Here is a 17,575-nt window from a genome sequence, read left to right as displayed (position 1 = left end):
GGGGTATAAATAATTTGTTGTTGTTGTTGTTGTTGTTGTTGTTATTGAAAGGTAGGTTATCATCATTGAAAGACAGAAAAAGAATAAAGCTTCTGAGAGAGTTAACCCAGCCTCAGAAGGAGCTGATTCTGGTAAGCACCTAGCTATAAAATTCACCCGCTTGCTCTAGGATCTTGCTGAGATTACATGAGGCTTCAGCTCCAGGAGCAATATTGGTGGTCTTGAACCCACACCTTGGACTACCTTCAAGGTGCAGTTGTCTTTGGAATCAGGAATTGATCTTCCCTTGCTTGGACCATCACTCCTTAGTGATGGGCATCTCTGTGGATCACAACAGTTTTAGTGGGTGCAGATGGATCCTGTTCAGGATGAGTGAGCTGGCTGGCCCTACAACCTTACTGGGGCCTAATTAAGTGCCTTTTTACAGGTTATTTGCAGGCCTAAAGGTAAAGGGTGAAGGGACCCCTGACCATTAGGTCCAGTCGTGACCGACTCTGGGGTTGCGCGCTCATCTCGCATTATTGGCCGAGGGAGCCGGCATATAGCTTCCAGGTCATGTGGCCAGCATGACAAAGCCGCTTCTGGCAAACCAGAGCAGCACATGGAAACGCCGTTTACCTTCCCGCTGTAGCGGTTCCTATTTATCTACTTGCATTTTGACGTGCTTTCGTACTGCTAGGTTGGCAGGAGCTGGGACCAAGCAACGGGAGCTCACCCCGTCACAGGGATTCGAACCGCCGACCTTCTGATCGGCAAGCCCTAGGCTCAGTGGTTTAACCACAGCGCCACCTGGGTCCATTTGCAGGCCTAGAAAGTGTCAAACAGCATCAGGTAGTAGAGACCTCCATCAACTCAAAGGCCTGTTACAACCAGTGCAGCTAATAATAATAATAATAATAATAATAATAATAATAATAATAATAATTTATTATTTATACCCCGCCCATCTGGCCGGGTTCCCCCAGCCACTCTGGGCAGCTTCCAACAAAACAGAAATTCTAAAATACAAAAATCCATCAAACATTAAAATACAGAAATCCATCAAACATTAAAAGCTTCCCTAAACAGGGCTGCCTTGAGATGCCTTCTAAAGGTCTGGTAATTGTTGTTCTCTTTGACCTCTAGTGGGAGGGCATTCCACAGGGTGGGTGCCACTACCGAGAAGGCCCTCTGCCTGGTTCCCTGTAACTTGGCTTCTCGTAGTGAGGGTACCGCCAGAAGGCCCTCGGAGCTGGACCTCAGTGTCCGGGCAGTACGATGGGGGTGGAGACGCTCCTTCAGGTATACCGGACCGAGGCCGTTTAGGGCTTTAAAGGTCAACACCAACACTTTGAATTGTGCTCGGAAACGTACTGGGAGCCAATGTAGGTCTTTCAGGACCGGTGTTATGTGGTCTCGGCGGCCGCTCCCAGTCACCAGTCTAGCTGCCGCATTCTGGATTAGTTGTAGTTTCCGGGTCACCTTCAAAGGTAGCCCCACGTAGAGCGCATTGCAGTAGTCCAAGCGAGAGATAACTAGAGCATGCACCATCAGTGCTGCTGTGAGTACTGGAAGGACTGCTCCCCCTGAGGCCCACTTCCACCTGGGGCTTGGGGCGGGTCCCCCACTCCACCACAGCTTTTAAGGCTCCTGGGAGGCCTGGAACATTGCTGCTGCTGCTGCTGCTCTGCCAGGGAGTGTTTGGGAGTGGGCTTCAGGGGGAGCAGTCCTCCCAAACACTCCCTGGCAGAGCAGCAGCAGCACCAATGTTCCAGGCCTCCCAGGAGCCTTAAAAGCTGTGGTGGAGTGGGGGACCCGCCCCAAGCCCCAGGTGGAAGTGGGCCTCAGGGGGAGCAGTCCTTCCAGTACTCACAGCAGCACTGATGTTCCAGGCCTCCCAGGAGCCTCAAAAGCTGTGGAGGAGTGGGGGACCTGCCCCAAGCCCCAGTTGTTGCCCCAAGGACTCCGATTCATGTGATTTGTAAGTCACCACACTTAGGGGAGGGGGAGCCCTTGACACACAACCCTCCAGTCTGTCTGGAGGTAAGGCTCTCCCATCACCCTCCTATTCTGAGGATGACTCCCTTATAGCTTCTCCTGTCCCACAGCCATACAGGAGCATCAAATCTACTATGGACCATTTAAGGAGGGTCATCTAGGAGCTGCCCAGGGTCCTGATTTGCCTTGCTTTCCATGACTCAGGTAACTGCTATCACTTCCCCAGCAAACACTAGACCTGGCATCCCCAAACTTCAGCCCTCCAGATGTTTTGGACTACAATTCCCATCTTCCCCAACCACTGGTCCTGTTAGCTAGGGATCATGGGAGTTGTAGGCCAAAACATCTGGAGGGCCGCAGTTTGGGGGTGCCTGCACTAGACCCTTTCAGAGCAGAACATACTGAATTTTTTAAAGGGGGGGGGAAGAATACCTAATCTATTTCTATTTTTAGGGAACCTATGATATCTATGCTACTAATTGCTTATGCAGATTTAATTTTAGAGAAAATGTGCTATTATTGGTACAGTAGTACTATAACATAACAGTTGTAACAATATGTTAAAGGTAAGTAAAAATTATCAGTTTTAGAGTTAGACGCATAAGTAGTAGCAGTTGCCAGGACATTAGCATGTTCACCTCTACATAACTCCAACCTTATTTCAGATATTGTGATATAATAATAATAATAATAATAATAATAATAATAATAATAATTTATTTATACCCCGCCCATCTGGCCCCAGCCACTCTGGGCGGCTTCCAACAAAATATTTAAATACAGAAATCCATCTAACATTAAAATCTTCCCTAAACAGGGCTGCCCTGAGATGCCTTCTAAAGGTCTGGTAGTTGTTGTTCTCTTTGACCTCTGGTGGGAGGGCATTCCACAGGGTGGGTGCCACTACTGTGGGTGCCCAAATACTGTGATGTTTAACTGGTGATAGCCCAGCCCTACTGTCTAGCCAATGAGATAAAATTGTCTAATGGGTAAAACATAAAATGTGTATGTTGTATGACTCCTATTAAATCTTTTCATTTGAAAGTGAGATGGATATACCCTCTGGTGGAGAAAATTATTAATACAGATCCCTTGCTATACTGGGATAATAAATAGCTTGTTTTCTTAGCATTGACATTTTCTGATATGCTGTGGTCTTGGTAGATTTAGAGAGAGATTTTATTTTCAGTAGTATGTGGATTGTGAAAAGAGATTGTAAAACAAAGCCATTGTGTTTGTTAGAGCATGTGACTAATTGTTCTGCATAATGTTTAATGTTCTGGATTTTTACAAACACCAGGTATTAGACTTTTGTTTAATTTGGTGATGACTGAGGACTTCAGATTGCAGCCTTGTTTAGCCTAAGATTTTCCTAATTTTTTGCATATTAAAAATGGTGAGTTATATATAAAATATTCCTGAGAGATAGCTGTGTTGTTGGTTTACTGTAAGGGACTTAACACAGCACAAAATATGTGAGACAAGCACACTTGAATTGAACAACAACAAAAAATTACACATATAGACAATAACTGTTTTCTGAATTTTGGTCAAATAAATATGATATGGACTACTTCTGAACTTTGTCCTATTCTCAAAACAAATGCAGCATCAGCCAATCACAAGACAAAGGTTAATAAAAGGATACAAATGTATGAGGCAAAATCTTGCCTCTGATACCTGCTTCTAAAAAAACTAAAAATTATAACCACATGAAATGTTTCATGTTTCATATATTTTGAAAAAGTGGAAGCTGTAAAACTCAAAAGTTGTAGTAAATAAGCATACCACTAAATGCCTTTTATCTTAATGGCTGAACAGTTGTGACCCACAACATTCTGTTATTAAAGATATAACCAGTAATCTTGTTGGCTAAAAAAAACCAAGGTGCTAGCACTCGTATCTTGATAAAAGTGATATGGGTGCCATTTCAGCACAAATTGGTGGTTACAGGAAGGAATAAATACATAAATAGGTGACAATTCTCTTTGCTAGTGAGTTCTGTAACAAAAAAAAGTGCACTGGGCATAATAATAGCTCACTTTTTCATTATTATTATTATTATTGTAGCTTCTGAAAGGATGCTAGGGTTAGGTTGTTGCCTAATCCTCCAGTTCTCTACACTGAATTGCATTTCTGTTTTTATGCTCTTTTCCTGGTTATTTGAGGAAACAACTAGAATGTAACTAGCTAGCCAAAAGAGAATAGTGACTTTTTCTTAGGATCCCATGGTGATACAAACACTATGTCCAGATTTAACAACAATGGCTTAAATTATAAAACTAAGTTTGAGGTAATATAAAAATACTTAACACTCAACACCATATATACGGTACTATATGTATGTTACACATGTATTTCCTTCCTTCTGGATGCCTAAATATTCTCACTAAAAGTTATGAACCAATATTCAAATACCTCTTCAGCTTAGGGGATTTTTATTAGTATTTTGAAAATAGCTGACTGCAGTTGCGGCTGCAGTACTGGAATCCTGAGTTATAATTTTTTTGCTTTCCTTTAGCCATATACGCTTTTTATAATTTTTGTTCTCAATCTTGGGTTGTTGGAATTTGAATTTCTGGCCAGCAGGTGGAGACTGAATAAAACTTTCAGCATTTATTTTGTAGCTGGATTTATTCTGAGCAAGGGAAGCAAACCTCAAACAACCCGAGCGTTTTCAAAGATATGATAATGAAAAGGATCTTTTAAAGTGGAGAAGCTAAGCATTGAACATTCTGTATTCAAAGTATGGTAGGGCTGCCATTTCCCAGACATTACAGGGATTTCAAAGGCAGAGTTGACATCCGGCCTGTGGGGGGGGGGGATTTCCAAAATGTGGCACTTTGTCTTGGATCTTAAAATCGAAAAACTGCGGGAGTTTTTGTAAAAAACAAAAAACAACTCCTAGTTTTTACTTTTTGAAATACTCTGGTTTGCGAACTTAATCCGTTGCGAAAGTCCGTTCCACTCCCAAAACATTCAAAAACCAAGGCGTGGCTTCCGATTGGCAAGGGTTTCCTGCACTCGTGCGGAAGCGACATCGGATGTCCGGCTTCCGAAAAATGTTCGCAAACTGGAACACTTACTTCCGGGTTTGTGGCGTTCGAGAGCCAATTTGTTCATCAATTAAGCTGTTTGAGTATCCAGGTTCTAGTGTATAGCAACCTTAAGATATGGCTCCAGCTTTCTATGCATTTGCAAGTTTCTTTAAAACACTTCACTTTATTTATTTAACTATTGGATCTATGTTTCTTTCACTTTGGTGGCAAGATTTCATTTGTATCCAGTGTTGATGGGAAAGACAGAGAGTAATTGGCTACAGTAGCTTCAGGAGATAAAATAATCAATTAGGAGAGTAGAAATCAAGAGACGCAGAGGGCTCCAAATCATGGTTTGGAGGACTGTCTGATCTAAGCCAGTATTTTCCCATGAGAGAGGGCTCATAACCTTTGCTTTGCAGTTGAAATAGCAATACCCTTGAAGGATACACCAGTTAGAATCAAAGTGGTTTACAGCAATAAAACCATTAAAGAAATAAAAAATACACACTGATTAACCATTGTTTATTGGTTAATTGTTTCCATAGGTCTGGTGGAATAGAAAGGTTTTCAGCAAGCATTAAAAACTTGGCACAGAAGGTGCCTGTTGAATCTCTGTTGGCAGAGTACTGTAGTCTACAGGACCAAGCAGATGACACTAAAGGCTTGGTTTCTTGTTGTTGTTGTCAAATGAGCCTCACCAACTCGAGCAACAACAAATGATGTTCCTGCCGAGGACCTCAGTGATCAAGCTGGGATATGTGGGCTTAGCTTGCAAAGAAGATACATAGCACAAACCAAGCACAGCCTTACGCTGGAACTGTACCTGCAACAGCCTGCTACATATTCTGCCGAGTTCAAGATTAACCCCTTGGTTACTACATTAAATAAAGGAGGGAACTGGCGTGCATGTGGGGGGTGGGAGAAGGTAGGAACCTAAAGCACTGGGGTTAAGGGCCACTTTCTCTGGTGGGCAGTCTTCAGGGGGGTTGCATGGACTGGGTTAGAGGAGCAAGTGGGTGGCAATATAGATATGGCTCAATCAGTAGGCTATATTCCAATTAAGTCAAAGGTTGCTATACCCACCCATATCTCTCCATCCTAAATCCCCAAAATGAGGCATTATTACAGCCCAGTGTCATATACAGCAGGGCAAATGTCCTCAAGAGGACATGGCGCTAAAGATCGGAGCCATTGATTTTTATTCATTCTGTCCAGCTGACCTCACCACAACCAACACCATATCACAAACTGTGTATGAATATCCCCTTGGGGAAAACACAGCCCTGGATCCCTCTTTGACACACAGTAATAGGTGCACAGCTCTTTGGATTCTGGCTCCTGTATTTAATTAGGATGATAGGCAGGTTCATTGAAAGAATAGCGTGTTCAGAGCTGTATCTTTAGGGACTAGATGATCTTGAGTACAAGTCACGAGGTCACTCCCACAGCAAACATCAAATTTCATAATGTCTAAATAGCCTGTTACTATCCTCCTGCCCAAGCTGCAAGTTCGCAAAGAAGAAAGGGAATGTCATTGTTTATATGCCAGGAAAGCACTTAAACTGTGTTTGAACAAACCTGATATACTTTTGGTTTCACTAGAGCTGCCAAGAACAGATTGGCTGTATTGTAAGGTGGATCATAGCATATTAAAGGAGCTTAAGAGACTAAAGCAGTCCTTGTGCTAGATGGTATCAGGGTTCCTTCCACCAGGGCAAAACTGTGGTATCATAGGCCAGTTTCCTTATTACCAGTCTTTAAAGGCTGCAGTTATGGTAGTTGGCCCATATGTGAAGCATTTAAACCATATCATGTTAGATTTTGAAGGTAAACCTTTTAAACGTTCATGCGCCGGCTCAGTTCACACGACAGAAATGACCTAGGAAACAGCCTTGGGCTTGCACACTGTCCTTCCCGTGTGCTCAAAGTATTTAGTTACTTGCTAGGTTTTTTTGGCAAACCATAGTTTGTTGTTACACCAGAATCAGAAATTATTGTTTGTGTTCGCCTTGTTAAGCTTGTTTGTGCACCAGCATTAAACCCTGGCCATTGTCACTGATAGTTGGGTCACCTTCTGCCTTTAATGCAGAGATGGGGAACTTTCCCCCCCTTCTGGGCAACCTTCCAGAGCTCACAAGCCAGAGGCAAAAGTAACCAAAGTGGCAAATACAGCTTTTACCTTTGTGCAAGTAGGCAGCTTTCAGCATACACTGACACACCTGTCTTTATCCTTCAGCTAGCCTGATAAAAACACTCAAGAATAGTATGTATGCTAGTCTGCTTAAGGTTGTGGCTGAGGTTTGTGTGTAGCTTGGGTAGGGTTGCCAGACTCAATAGAGAGCAGGACTTCTGTGCCTTCAATTGCCCTGCTCTCTTTTGAGTTTGGAAACCTTAAAGAGAAACCAGCAGGCCCCTCGTTTAATTTCCAAGCAAAGGGTCTGCTGGTTTCTCTTTAAGGTTTCCAGACTCAAAAGAGAGCAGGGCAATTAAAGGCACAGAAGTCCTGTCCTCTGTTGAGTCTGGCAACCCTAGGCTTGGGAGAGGCCTGGAGGGCTGACATTCCCCAGACTTGCTCTAGCATATGTGAGCTGAAGGCTTATGGATAGGAACTGGAAATCTGGCAAAGCAAAGCAAATTAAACTTCTTAAACTTCCAGTTCCTTTACTTTTAGATGTGGCATTATGCAAGTGAACCAGAAAGCAGATAGGTGGGGTGAGAATTTAGTCTGTGCCAGAGTGAAAAGAAGTCTTTATTGGACTAGGCAGAATCCTTGTGTCACCTGATTGCCTCAGATCTACAAACTGTCGCACAGAATGAAGCAAGCTAGCAGTTCCACTCTCTGGTAAGCATGGGCGTAGCCAGGATTTATTTTAAGGGGACAGGCATTGTATTAGGGGGGCAGAACCGAGTTATTTGTGATGCAGTTGGTCAGTTAAGTATTTTTATTTATTTACTTGATGGGGGGGCAGCCTCTCCCCCCCCCCCCGCTACACTCACACTCATGTATGGCATGTCACTCCCTCTCACCTGACAGTCCTCCAGTCGTGCACACCCCTGCTGCTTACTGGGGAGCCGGGGGGGGGAAGGTGGTAACAAGCTCAGCATGGTACAAATGCACTGGCAGAGCCAATCCAGCCCTCCTGCCATTGCTGTTGCATTGTGCCAACATCAACACTGATTCATGCCACAGAAACGAAGCTTACTTGAGTACCACTGTTGGGAGTCCTAATATGAGACCTCTTGTGCCTTACATCTCCAGAATGTTTATTTATTTAGCAAGATTTATACACTGCTTAATCAAAATAACAAGAAACTATGAGCTGCTTACAAAACTGTGGCAAAAAAGAGCCTTTCCAAGACCATCATTGTTTTTCAGCCTGAATCATTCGTCTGACTGCTCATAAAATGAACTCTCTTTATTCATCTGCCAAGGCCGAAATAACCTACATCCAGAAGGAAGTGTCCAGCTGGTTAGAAGGAAAAAAATAAGTGGTGTAGTAAAACTTTTAAGTTAGGAATGCCAGCAAGAATCTTCATACCCTTCAACTTTTTTTTTTACCATGTCCTTATCTCAGAATACTATGTATTCATTAATTCCTTGAATATTTTAGGCTTAAAATGGTTTTGGAAAGTGGCAGGGAGTTACAATAACAAAAAAATTGCTTCCATCTTTTCTTACAATTAGTGTCTTTGGTGAGCTGGAGATAGGAGTGGAGTGAAATCTCTTAGTTTCTGGAATTGTGGTTCAGAGTTCCCCACTTCATTTTCTTAATGTAACTCCCTGTCAATGGTATTTGTCTTAACCCCCCACTCACCCAACACAAGCAAACAACTCTGCCCAGTTGCCTTTTAAAGTATTAATGTAGCAAGCTGAAGGCTTTTCAGAACTACAGGAATAGGGCAAGAATCCTGAGAGATACTTTCCTTGCTTCGCCTCCCCTTCATGTGAAAGCTATCAGACTTAATGGGGCCATCTAGGCACTGCTGCTAAGCCACCTGCACCCCTGATTTGCTCTCCCACAGCTGCAGTAATTTTCTTGCTCTGGGGCTGGTGAGTTGCCGATCATGTCTCCTCTGCCTCATATTGCTGAGAGAAGAGAGGACATAAAAAGTGGGCTGCGAAGGGTAGGTTGTTGTTGCTGTGCCAGTTGCATGATGAATAATTCCTCCCTCATATAGTGGTTCCTTGGTTCTCAAACGCCTTGGTACTCAAACAACTTGGAACCCAAACACTGCAAACCCGGAAGTGTTCTGGTCTGCAAACTTTTTTTGGAAGACAAACATGCTGTTTTGAGGATTGCACTTCCAATTTGAGTGCCACATTATTGTTTTGAGTGTTACTCTGAGATCTGTCTGTTCTTTTATTTTTTGTTTTTGCAGCTCTTCTCTCTGTGTGTGTGTGGGGGGGGGAACCAAGTTCAGCTACTACAGATTGATTGATTGATTGTGTGGGTGCAGTACATTGTTTATTGCTTTCATTTTATGGATCAATGGTCTCGTTAGATAGTAAAATTCATGTGAAATTGCTGTTTTAGGGGTTGTTTTTAAAAGTCTGGAACGGATTGATCCATTTTGCATTGCTTTCTATGGGAAAGCGCACCTTGGTTTTGGAATGCTTTAGTTTTGGAACGGACTTCCAGAACGGATTAAGTTTGAGAACCAAGGTACCACTGTATATTTGGGGCATAGGGAAAATAGCTTAGGACTGTATGCATGTTACCTATCTAAAAACATATTTGCTTGCTCCTGGAAAACTTCACACCTAACCTTGTTCAGCTTGCAGCACAGGGCAGCTGCTATAGACAGTATACATAAGTCGATACAAATTGCTAGCACATTTCCCCACTAACATAGGCTATCAACATTAGCGGCTTAAAACACAGCGCTGCATTTCATGTATTTGCATGCTTCTGTACACACCAGAGAAGGGAGCCAGGATGGCTTCACCTGTGTAGTTTTCCTGTGTCCGTAGCATCTCCAACTCATATTAATGAAGCTGTTATTTGCGCATGTGCCACAGCTGTCTCTAGTGTGCACACCTCAGCTTAACTGCAAAATGAGTGTGGCTTGTTTTTCAAACCAGATGAAAGTTGTTTTGAGGGAAAGTCTATTGGCAGTCTTCCTGATTGTGGTTAATGTCATGTGCTTCAAACACCAGGGTTGGGGAGTGCATTGGAGCCAGGATCAATGGTAATGTGTACACAGGCATAGATTATTCCACCCTTTGTCACCAAAAAAAGACTTCTCTAGGTTTGGATACAATACCGCTGCATAGTTGCCTGGACGCCCTTCCCACCAGGCACATGGCTGCATACAAGCACTCCGGGAGGTAAAGGTAAAGGTAAAGGGACCCCTGACCATTAGGTGCAGTCGTGACCGACTCTGGGGTTGCGCGCTCATCTCGCATTATTGGCCGAGGGAGCCGGCGTATAGCTTCCAGGTCATGTGGCCAGCATGACAAAGCCGCTTCTGGCAAACCAGAGCAGCACATGGAAACGTCGTTTACCTTCCCGCTGTAGCGGTTCCTATTTATCTACTTGCACTTTGACGTGCTTTTGAACTGCTAGGTTGGCAGTACTCCGGGAGGTACTAATGGTCAAAAAAAGTGACTAATACCATGAAAGTCTCTTCTCGGTTTCTTATTAGTTTGTACAGTGTCTTAAAACTTGGAGTACTGTGTCCAGTTCTGGACACCAATATTTAAGAAAGATATCGACAAGCTGGAATACCGTTTGTGTAGAAGAGGGCAATCAATGGTCTTGAAACCAAGTCTTATGAGGAACGGTTGAGGGAACTGAGCATGCTTAGCCTGGTAAAGAGGTGACTGAGAAGAGGTATGATAGCCATCTCTAAATCTCTCAAGGGCTGTCACATGGAGGTTGGAGGAAACTTGTTTTCTCCTGCTCTAGAGGCTAGGACTGGAACCAATGGATTCAAGTTACAAGAAAAGGAGATTCCAGCTAAACATCAAGAAGAATTTTCTGACAGTAAGAGCTGTGTCAGAGTGAAACAGACTCCCACAAGAGGTGGTGGACTCTCCTTTCTTGGAGGTTTTAAAGCAGAGGTTGGATGACCTTTTGTCATGTATGATCTAGTTGAGATTCTTGCATTGCAGGGGGTTGGATTATGACCCTTGGAATCCCTTCCAACTCTACAATTCTATGATAATGGATTGTTCTTATAGATCTCAGTTCTAATTTTACTAACACATAATAGGTTTTAAAGGGACGTGGGTGGCGCTGTGGTCTAAACCACTGAGCCTAGGGCTTGCCAATAGGAAGGTCAGCAGTTCGAATCCCCGGGATGGGGTGAGCTCCCGTTGCTTGGTCCCAGCTCCTGCCAACCTAGCAGTTTGAAAGCATATCAAAGTGCAAGTAGATAAATAGGTACCACTCCGGCAGGAAGGTAAACAGCATTTCCGTGTGCTGCTCTGGTTTCGCCAGAAGCGGCTTAGTCATGCTAGCCACATGACCCGGAAAAACTTTCTGCGGAGAAATGCTGGCTCCCTCGGCCAGTAAAGCGAGATGAGTGCCGCAACCTCCGACTTGTTCGCTACTGGACTTAACTGTCGGGGTCCTTTACCTTTTAATAGGTTTTAAAGTGTTTATTATATCCCACCTTTTGAAAAAATAAAAAAGCATATTTGTAAAATCTTGGGGCTACCAGTCATGTACTTGAATCCACACTCACTTAGCTTCAACAATGCTTCAGTATAATTCCTCAAACATGTTTTTTTTTATAAAGAAACCTTAGTCTCTCTCGATTAGAAGGTTTGTACTCCAATATGCCTTTGTATGTTGCGGCACCTGACACTGTATCCCTTCAAGTGCAGATTTGTTTATTTATGTAGCAAAATTTATATACTGTTTGATTGTAGGAAAACCTCTAAGTGGTTTACAAAAGATATCCTGTATCTTTACAGACTAGCCATTTAAGAAGTGTTTGATTGCATGTTCCCAAATTTTTCATCCTTTATTTATTGCAGCTAATAGAGCATTGCAGACCACCTTTTTTCCCTTACAGTTTGGCTGCAGTCCTTTGCACATTTTCCTGAGATTTAGTCCCATTAAGCTCAATGGACTTACTTCTGAGTAAACATGTCTAGGATTGCAGTATTAACTCTAAACTTACATATGATGAATAGGGTCATTGCTAAGTAATTAAAAGACTTGGAGCATAGTACCATGACACAAATTTATATAAGATTTGCCTCTACTAATGTATATGTATAGAAGATGCTTCTGGCAAATTAAGGTGGCGGCTGGGTGGGATCTCAATAGCATGGCGCTTTGCAGTGCTCCCAGCTGCCCTAGAATAAACAAAGTTTTATTTAGGTTTTAAAAGGGGAGAAGGGGGCAGGAGGCCCAGGACCCACCACAAAAGAGCTTAGTCCCCCCCTGGTCTAGCCCCACCCTCACCCCCAAACAATGCCTGACATTTATTGGATACCATTCAAAAGGCTTATCTGTGCTGCTTCTCTCTGTAACTCTACTTAGTTTCTTTTGATACAAGCAGCAGTTATTACTCATGCATATCAGTCTCTCTCTTAGTCATTCCACTGTAACTAGCCAAAGTCGCTGACTGCAAGGTCAGTTTTAATGAAGTAGCTTCATATTGCTAAATATTTTGGAACAGGGGCGCAGTTTAGATTTCTCTCATGGGGTAAAAAGTGGCATTGGTTGAAGAAGCAAAGGAAGATAACATCGTAAAGGTGAACTTGTGCAATTCTTGTGTCCTCTGAATTATGGACTGATGAGTGAGGTTGTTCATACGTTTCTGCCTAAACAGAAACCCTGAACTTGGCAGTGTTGTGTGTTAAGCAGAGTCCCACTTCCCTTTCTGACCTGCCCAAATTCATGTCCATCTGGCTGTTAAAGGTTGGTGGTTCAAGGCCACCCAGGGATGGCTGTGGGCAGGATTTCTACATTGCAGGGCCTTGGACTAGATGACCCCCTAGGTCCCTTCCTTCTTACAATTCTACGATTCTATGCTTTCATGGGTCTTGGAGAGTCACTGCCTTTTGTCACTATTCTTCGCATTGCTTGTGCTGAGGAAGTTTGTCCTCAGTACGGTAGTAGGCAGAAGTGTCACTATATTTTTAGGATTTGGGGGACTTGGGTACTGGGGATAGCCTCCGCTGTTTAATTTTAAACCATTACTTCCCTTGAGGACACCTAAAAACATATCAGGTATAGGTCTTGTAAACAATTACTAATTAAAATAACCCAATGAGATCAAGTATTAAGCCTCTTGAGAAAATTGTGCTTTGCAGGAATTCATGCTATACTATAATTATATCTGAATTGGCATTTTCAGTTTTATTTTTAAAACTTATTCAATTTGCAAAAATTAAAATAGCACCAGATATGCAAGGTCCAGAAACGTCTCAGCAAGTGATATGATCCAGATTTTCTTTCTCTGTGTGGCTTTTACAGGTTTGTTTGTGGGGTTGTTTTTTTTAAATGGGACTGTTGAGAAACTAGGAACTGAAGAGGTGAAGCAGCAGCATGTGAAATTTAGCAAAAGGATTAGATTTGGCACTACACATTAGTTTCTGTACAGGCTCTTAGACATAGCCTCTTGAGACGAGAGCAGACTGTCATCCTGTATAGCCGAATACAGTTGGCTTGTTTGGGCTGCTTGGTGTGTGTGTGTTTGCTCTTGCATTCCATATCCAATGTAGCTTTTGCTTCAAGTGGATGTGATTTGGTTAAGCAGGCTGTGGATACTTACACTGCAGAAGGTACGGTTCATTCATTGTAACTGAAGGTTTTGTTTCATAGTATGAATTACAGAACTGCCTTTAAACAGCAGAAGAGTATGTTTTTCAAAGACCTTTTGCAGTAATAAGCAGGATGCTGTTTTCATTGAAACATGCTTTGTGTTTATATCAAGATTTATTAATGTGTGCAAAAGTGATAAACGGATTTTTCTAAAATAAGGTTCTTTCTTTCTAACTAATTGCTAAACTCTGTACACAGAAATGCTTTTATGTTTCCTAGTTCATTGCTGGCCTTAAATCCAGTTTGTGTTTGAGTTTATATTTATGTCGTTTGTTGCCAATTTTAAATATGTTTGCTGCAAGTCTCTGGTTACTGGTTCTCATTCTGGCTGTATAACCATAGTACAATTGCAGAATTAAACTTCTTGCATTAGAGACCTTTTTAATGAGGTATGGTTTTAAAATGCTAGCAATTCAAACAACCAATCTATTCATTAAAATTTAATATTAAGTAAGCTGCATGTAATAATAGACTTGTGTTTCTTGGAGAATGAAATGGATTTCTGCTGTGAGTCTAACATGATAGCTGAAAATCTCTGTATGATTTTGAGGTTTCATACTGCAGTTGTATTGAAACATTTTTACAGAATCAGATTTAGATTACTTTTGAAATATTTTGTTCATGTTTGCCTCATCAAACATTTGTGTATTCCGCATAAAATGTCTAGGCACTTTCTGTTATATATATGATAGAAATCCTAATAAAGTTATCTGCTTACTTTATGTTGCATACTGTTGTAGTTAAAATAGCTCAGTTTGATTTTTTTTTTAATGGTTATGTCAGTGTACTTTACTGGAACTTACAATATGTACTGTATTTTAGGAATTTAAGTAATCAAGACTACATGACTAACATAGTAACTTACCCATTCTGATAAATTGAACTGTTTACTATCTTAAACATTATGGCAGTTCTGAAAAATTACCGTAACTGTGAGAAGTTGTCCTATTCTATGTAGTGTAAGCAAAGTTCTTACACTGTGACTCAAACGTGAATGACAGCTTTACTGAATCTACTCACTTCAGAGTTGGTTTGATAGTATACTTTCTCTCTTATCCCTGTTCTCTATCATACAAGGCAAGTGTATCCCTAAAGGAGCATTTTGCTATATTTCTACATTTATTTTTATCACTTTATACAATTAAAAAAAATTTTTTTTACTATTACATTGCAAAGGATTGCCAGAATCTGTAACTTAACTTGTATTGTTGAAGATCTACATGGAAGAGACTGTTTACATTGCTATGGTTTCACAGACTGATATTTATGATATGAATTAAGAACAGGTAAACTTATTGAAAAATATCATCCTAAACTGGTAGTAAATATACTGGTAGTAATATAATATTTCTATAGCTACTTTTTCATCAGTGACTATTTTACGTTGCCTAGAAAGGAGGAGGGGGGAATCTTAAAGCTGGTGATAAGGAGCTAATATATAGTATTGGAGTTTCTAAACATCTGCCTTTATTGTGTTTTTTTGTGTTCTGTAAACTATTTGGCTGTTACAGCACTAGACTGAATGAGACCCGTTCTTCACACAGAGGTTTGAGGGTCCCTAACTGGTGGATTCTGCCAGTTTTCCTCACTCCCCAGTACTTGGGACTGTATGAATCCTTATATGTTAAGAAGGAGGATCAGAGATGAACTGTACTGCTTTAGTATCAGGCATAAGCTGTTGCTGTAGTAAGAGAAGGAAAGGCAGAGACCGAGGATTAATGTCAGTACCCAGCACTAATACTGAATTTCTCCTCCTCTGTGAATATTGATTTCATACACTCACCCTAACAGTCCTCTTCAACTATCAAATCTGATATATTGTTGAGGTGATTAATATGTACTGCTTCAGACTGCAGGTTCAAGTGATTGATTGATTGACTGATTGATTAAATACTGTTCCATGCAAACACATCTGCACATGGAGAACTAGTATGTCAGGAGAAAAGCTTCTCTCTGACATGCTCGTTTTCTGTATGCAATTGCCTCTTTGTAAAAGATGTGAGCTCATGTGAACTCCCAATCTGAAATTGTCCCAATCTGAAATTGTACACAGATTTACCACCTCCATACAAATAACAAAACATGCTTGAAATGTTTAGTTTTCTTTCATACTTTTGTCCATTTGAAATGAGGGAAGTAAAAAAAAAAAGCCTCTGATTGGCAGTCCAATATTAGCAAATATTGGTGATCTGTTGGCTTAAACACTGAGAGTTGTCTCCCTGGGGACTATAGGAGGTGGTGTCCATGTTTGGGCAAGCATATGTGATGGGAAATAGTAAGAAGTGTCAACATTAGGGGAACAGTTAAAGCACTCAACAGCAATTTGGGGTTTATTTTGTGGTTCAGTGTGCTCCTCCGGCTTCAGCACTCAGAAAAACAATTCGCCTTGTCTCCTTGGGTTGCGCAGATAATATTTGGCAGCACTATATAAATATTTGGCAGTAATATATAAAGCAAGGTGCCAAACTCAAATGTGTTGGAGGACTGAATTGTGTGCCCAGTGGAGGCACAAGGGGCAACACCCAGAATCTCTAATTGAATCACCAGTTTTGATTCCCTACATGATTCAAATTCAGTTTGCAACCCATCTACATCTTGCTTGCCAACATTCCTTTAGCATGCGGGTGGGGGGAGCCGGTGGTCCCTTCTAGAGGTTGCTGGACTACAATTCCCACAATCCTTGACTGTTGGCCACACTGGCTGGGGCCAGATGTAAATTCAACACCATATGGAGTGCTGCTGGATCCGTGTCACTGTTTTAGCAGCAGCACTATCCCACTTTCCTGCTCCCTCCTTCTGCCCGCCATCTGAGACTGCCTTAGAAATTCTTTGCCTTGCCCTTAAAAATCTACTCACATGTTAAAGCAGAGGTCACTAACATGGCTATCAGCTACAGCTCTCAACAGCCCCAGCCAGTATGGCCTATGATCAAGATGGATGGGTCTTGTAGTCCACAACATGCAGAAGACACCACCTTGGCTAACCCGGCAATACATTGCCCATTCTTCTAATTTAAATAGAAGAAGCTGATGTAAGGCATTCGGTGGTCATCCTTGATAGATCATCTCCTTTTCCCCACTTAAGTATGTTGGCTTTATAGTCCTCCAAATGTTTTAGGGACAATTTATGTGTGTGTAGTGGTAGATTGTGGTGAGCTGCAGTTGTGGGTCTTTGCAAGCCACCAGACTTTGTTTGCTCATTCAGATGTATAATATAAGGCAGTCAACCAGTTTTTATATCACGTAATTAATTCTAAAGAAGGCTTAACCCCTTCTCTTGTATCTCATGGCAGTTCAACTCAATCACTTCATATTTTTGAGGAGTTATCATAGTAGTGGCATATAGCACTGACCATAACATTACAAATTAAAGGAGCACAACTGCCCATGAATTTTTGCAAGCAAGTTGTAATATACAAAGAATTTCAGTTGAAACTAACAAATATACAGTATAACAAAATAAATCTAATGGATGCCTGAACTGCAGTTCCTGGCTCTGCGTTACCCTCCAGAGGATAAGAGAAGTTAATATAAAGTATTTTTGTTTTTCTGGTCCTAAGCCAAATGTTTTATATTCATATGTCTCATATGACATTGAACTCCAGCAGGAGAAGACAGAAAAGCTTTATCCTAGACCTTTAATATATTACTGGCTTAAGTAGACTTTTACACAGTGACCATGTTCTCACATCATCCTAATGGTTTAGTGCTACATGGATGAGCTGAACAAGCCAGGAGCAGGACTTTGACTGAGTTTTGTTTCGCTTCTAAAGAA

General features: G+C 41.7%; 1 protein-coding gene across 9 annotated transcripts in view; it reads left to right on the top strand.

Moving 5' to 3' along the window:
- The window catches only part of PLCE1 (phospholipase C epsilon 1), a 129,697-nt gene that overhangs the window by 24,195 nt on the left and 87,927 nt on the right, over positions 1-17,575 (top strand). The window contains exon 1 of one of the 9 annotated variants that reach the window (XM_088670335.1): positions 13,057-13,453. The exons of 7 other annotated variants lie outside the window; for them this stretch is intronic. The gene's annotated coding sequence lies outside the window, so the exon portion shown is untranslated. Of the gene's footprint in view, positions 1-13,056; positions 13,454-13,612; positions 13,762-17,575 lie in introns of those variants that run through there. One more of the 9 variants, XM_088670334.1, reaches the window with a different exon arrangement.

The sequence above is a fragment of the Zootoca vivipara genome, chromosome 5 (genome assembly GCF_965207765.1).
Source record: "Zootoca vivipara chromosome 5, rZooViv2.hap1.1, whole genome shotgun sequence".
Taxonomy (NCBI): Eukaryota; Metazoa; Chordata; class Lepidosauria; order Squamata; family Lacertidae; genus Zootoca; species Zootoca vivipara.
This window is presented reverse-complemented; position numbering and strand designations above follow the sequence as displayed.